Here is a 5,673-nt window from a genome sequence, read left to right on the forward strand (position 1 = left end):
AATTAATATCCAACTTTAGAAATCCAATCTAATCAAATTGTAATTGGATATCCAATTTTTGTAATTGGATTGGTTCGGAGTAATTGAATTTGTTTGGATCATGAGCACCGCTAGTAATTATCGTATCAATTATAATTTTTCTTAATTTCCGATTTCATTGTAATTAGTTACCCATATTTGCAGTAATATGAGTTATTGTTACCTATATTTGTAGTAATATAAGTAATCAGTTACTTAGAAAATCTATAAATATACACATATCAGCATGTAATTGTAACCTAATGGTACCTAGTTACCAAAATCGTATCTTAAACTAAAAATCTAAAGAAGAAATTTATTTTTTGAGCTGAACAAAAATATCAAAAACTAAAAAACTGTGGAAGAAAGAGAAACAAAGAAAAGAAAATTGCATTAAAAAAATAAGATAAATATATCTTTACAATAATATTGGTAACAAGTTACCCTGATTATAACACATTATTTAATCTAGATCTGGAAAAAATTCAAATATGAAAATGTGAAGGAAACCTATTAAGTAACAAGTTACTTAACCCAAATCTAAGAAAAAAAATCTAAAATATACACATTTCAGATCATAATGGTAACCAATTACTTAACTTAAAAAAACAAATTTGATTTGAACAGCAATATAAAAACTAAAAATACTGCCGAAGAAAGAGAAACAAAGAAAAGGAAATTGCATTAAAAAATATATATATCTTTGGAATAATATAGGTAACAAGTTACCCTAATTGTAACTTTGAAAAAAAAATCAAATATGAAAATGTGAAGGTAAACTATTAAGTAACGAGTTACTCAACCCAAATCTGAGAAAAAAAAAATCTAAAATAAACATATTTTAAATTATAATGGTAATGGATTACTTAACTAGATATTAATATAAAAAAAATTGTTGAAGAAGAAGATTGCAAAAGAAAAAGAACAATAACAACAACAAGAAGAATATCATTGGAGGTGGAAGATTGTTTGAAGAAGGAAAAAAAAACAATTGAAGCCCATATAGGTTACACTAGCTACAAATTTATGTTTAGGTTTTTGTTACACATCATCAGAGTAAGCATGAATTATAATGGTAATCGATTACTTAGCTTTAGCTAGATATGAATATAAAAATTTAATGAAGAAGAAGATTGCAAAAGAAAAAGAACAATAACAACACCAAGAAGATTATTTTTGGAGGTGGAAGATTGTTTGAAGAAGGAACAAAAAAAAAGAGTTGAAGGCTATAAAGGTTACGCGCTACAAATTTATGTTTAGGTTTTTGTTACACATCGGAGTAAGCATGAATATATTTATTGGAGTCGGTGAGGGATAACGATAGCCTTGACAAATAATTTATAAGTAAATGACTATTTTGCAAACAAATAATCAAATACTGACACGTGGAGAACGGTGGTAGGAGTAGATTTATATATTATTGTCTTTATTATTATTAATATACATTTTTTATTATATATTATTTTTATGAGGTTTATCATCTTCAATTTTGGTTGATCACTATCTTTCTCCCATATCTCAACTCCATTTTTTTTTCCTGAATCCCATATCTCAACGGCTTGCTTTCCGAACAAAAGAGGTAAATATCAAAATACTCATAACTTTTATTAAAATTTGAATAAATCTTCATCTAAATTTTCTTTCATTTACTTAGTTCATACATGTTATTTTTCTTTGCTTTTTCAATGTTATTAATCACATGATTTTAATTTTAGATATATAAAATTATATTTTGTCCAATTTTTCTTTATTTTATGAGGTGTGAAATTGAAATGACCAAATTCTGGCTTTTTGAATTTGATGATATAATTTTCAGTGGTGGTGGTGACGATTGGAGTATCAGGCGAAGAAATGGGGTTCATCTTGGTGGTGTCACTGCCGTTGATTTTGTTCATATTGATCGTAGCCCTTGCTTTTTATCTTCTTGGAAGGGCCCGGGGTCGCTCTGAATCGACCCATGTTACACATTCTTATGGGCCTCCCGCTCCTCCATTCCAAGCCCAACTACCTCTCCAAGACAAAACATAGCTGTAGGTCACATTTGGATTAGGGCCCAATAAAATTCTTATTTACTTATCATCTTTGTTTTTAAAAAATGTATTTTGGATATGTTGAGACTTGAAACTGAGAGTAGGGAATAATATATTTTTAAAAGTTATGTTAATTATAACATGTTTATATTATTGATTACAAGTGTTTACTCGGCTCATATTTTTATTTGTATAAAAAGTAGCGATGATGTGCAACAAGTGAAAGCTATTTTGAATGAATCACAATACAACAATTATCTAAGCTTAATTTATAAATTTGTACATGATCTATCATAAATATATATTTTCCCTTTTGTTGCCAACTCATATAAATAAAGCAGCCTAAACTAAATTTATCATTATATAATAGTGTCATCAAATCCATCAATTATTTACTTTTACTCTTGTCCAATCCAATTAGAGAAATGATTTCGAAATTTTTCATTCAATCTCATCAAATAATTTTTAATATTTTGTCCAATTTAATGAGTAATTTCATTAAATAAATTTCACTAATAATTTTTTCTTATTTTATTTATTACAAAGGGGTGCAAGAAAGAATTGAACCCTTGACTTCCTTTATAAGAGCAGAGGTCTGGAACCACTTCAGTTAAGCCTAAGATTACTTGCCAATCAATTTTTAATATTTTAGATTAATTTTAAATTAAAAAAGTACTAAATAATTTAAGAATATTGATTACTATATATAGATATATTTTGATCAAGACTGCTAAGATATTCCATAATAAATTTCAACAGTATATATAAATATAAAATACTTAAACATTTAGGTTTATAATTATAACGAATAAGGTGCTTACAATTTGATTTGATTCATGTTATAGAACTATTAAAAATAAACTAAAATACAGAAAAGGAAATAGACAAATAGAAAGTAAAATCTTGTGCATTGTCTATTTAAATAGAAAAGTATGATATAATTATGGTAATCTAAATATAGGAAAATCAATGAATTAAATTTAAATACAATTAAAATTGTATAATAATATTTAACTTCTGACAAAAAAATAAAATAAATTGATACTTGACTTGAGTGATTTGGTGATTCTTCATTATTTTGACAGTGGACTAATGGGTGATTTTTCATCCATTTATGTATTATAATATTTATTACACTCTTCCTTAGTACAAATTATTGGTAGGTAAATATTTGTTCAATGTTATAATATTTATAAATTGATTTTTTCTATCAAAGATATTGGTAGATATAGAATTTCACCTATATTGGAGGGGAAAAAAATTAGTATTTGGCTCTCATTTTTTCATCAATTTTTATCTTGTTTTATACATTTTTATTTAAATAAATAATTATGTGTGCACTTAGGTGTTAAAAAATATAGTATATATCTGCTTACATGTCAATATTTATTCTACGTGTCAAATATATATACCACATCATAGCAAAAATGACTCATATATTATATCATATAATCATTTTTTTATTTTCCATATTATCTATATATCATTACATAAAAAAAAAATCCTAACCCTAATATACTCTTATTATTGTGTGAGTAATTGACGACAAAACTTCTTATAGTTTGCATTTTCTTATACTTAACTCCCTATTCTTTAGTTTTGAGGAAAATCCTCCAAAACCACCATTCTGTCAGTAAATTCACGTTTTCGTTAGTTCCAGGACAGACACACATGACTATTTCTTATTCATCCACATCATAATTTATAATAATAAAACTAATTTTAAATAAATTTAATTCTTTAAATCATTAAAACAAATATTTAAAAAAAAAAAAAAAACAACATATGTTCATCAGTTTGATGAACCCATATTTACTCTTCAAATTTATTCATATTTTACAAAATTGTGATTCAATATCACAACTTTCATAATACGAGAGATTGTCCATCTTCATTATATCACAATATTACCATAAAAAATCATAAAAAAAATCTCAGAATCCAAGACTTGTAAATGAAGATTAAATTAAATTTGAAAAATGCCCCAAGTTTGTTCAAACAAATCTCACTCATAAATAATTACCCATACCTACACTTATATTATATTTATACACAAATTTGTTCAAACAAATCAAAAGAAAAATCTATAAACCAGTACCCAAAAAATACAGAAAAGAATAACCGAGTACAAGAAGAAAATCCAAAACCCAAGAGCTTCGACTTTGGCAAACTCAGAAACCCCGCGAACCTGGCAACCCCCGACAATGTTTTCTCCTCTTCTCCACCCTGTGCCTCGTTGGTGGACCATCAAAGCCCAACCTCCTCCCAGACACCTCACCCAAAGCCAAACTTCTCCCTGCCCTTGTTGGTTGTTGACCCTGTAGATACTCAAAAATCAAACCCCTCACCATCAAATCCTTGATGGCTCTGCGACATTAGTGGGCATCGATGATGGTGGGAGAAGCTTGCATTCATTGGGAGAATCAGTTGACAGAGGAGAGAAGATGAAGAAGAAAAAGAAAATTTAAAAAAAATATCGGGAGAATCGACAAAGAATAGAATGAGAAGAAGAAAAAGAAAATAAAAATAAGTAATTTGATTTTTTATTTTTAATATTAATTTAATTAAAATAGTATTTTAAATTTATTTATAAATAAATAATTTATTATTTAACACATGGACGAATAAGAGACAACCACGTGTGTCCATGCTGACAGATAATAGAGTGGAACTAATAGAACAATGAATTTGCCAAGCCGGGGGGGGTTAAGTTTAAGAAAAAGAATATGTTTTTCTTGCAAGTTTTTTTTCTTGGTTTTTAGCTTGTGTGGTTAGAGTCTGAAAAATAGACATAAAAAGTTCTCGTGAAATAGGCCGAAATGAAGAATAGGAAGAATATCAAGAAAAAGAAACTAAAATTGGCTACGGTGGCATGTGAAAGGGAAATTACAAGGCGCTGAAGCGACTTCATGCAGAGAATTATGAAGACTTATTGTATTTACAGTTAGGAAGATTTATTGTATTACTTATATTTTAAGTTTATGAATTTATCATATTGTAACTATGTATTTGTACTGCTATCATGATAATTAAAATTATTTATGTAATAAATTTTATTATAAAAAATTATTTATCTTCATTAATTTTTTTATCACAATTAAAACTATAATTAAAATTATGGAAATAAAAAAATTAACAAAAATTGTTATTTGTCAAGAAAGAAAAAAGAAAATTAGTTAGTAAGAAGGCCTAATGATTACAGTTAGGTAGTCCAATGAAAAGACAATTGGAGGGGGCCAATGAGAAAACCATGTCTGTCCTAATAAAATTATGCCCTATGACCCAATGATTAGGTGCCATGTTCCATCTTATGTGGCATGCCACCTCAGATTCCACATAGGATGACATGTCAAATGATGAGTCAGCAACACCAATTCAATAATGTAGAACTCACGTTGACCTTCGCCTACTAATATGCCAATTGTAGGTAAGTGTATCTTTCTCCACTAACCTTTACCTACTAATACAATATGGGTAGAAATTGATAGGTAACGGAATTTACCTACCAATGAGATATTTTTACCAACACTTAAAATTGGTAGGTCAAGACTAGATTTCTTGTAGTGTATACAGATGCATATGATAGTGAGTATCGTTTATTATGGTATCCTTTATATGTCTTGAT

The 5,673-nt window shown here is 27.7% G+C and overlaps 1 long non-coding RNA gene across 1 annotated transcript; it reads left to right on the top strand.

The window, feature by feature from the left end:
- Positions 1 to 1,316: 1,316 nt before the first annotated feature.
- Positions 1,317 to 2,182, top strand: LOC133831100 (uncharacterized). The gene is made up of 2 exons (XR_009892391.1): positions 1,317 to 1,597; positions 1,835 to 2,182. It is a non-coding gene; the product is annotated as an uncharacterized LOC133831100 (long non-coding RNA).
- The last annotated feature ends 3,491 nt before the right edge of the window (positions 2,183 to 5,673 follow it).

The sequence above is a fragment of the Humulus lupulus genome, chromosome 4 (assembly GCF_963169125.1).
Source record: "Humulus lupulus chromosome 4, drHumLupu1.1, whole genome shotgun sequence".
NCBI lineage: Eukaryota > Viridiplantae > Streptophyta > Magnoliopsida > Rosales > Cannabaceae > Humulus > Humulus lupulus.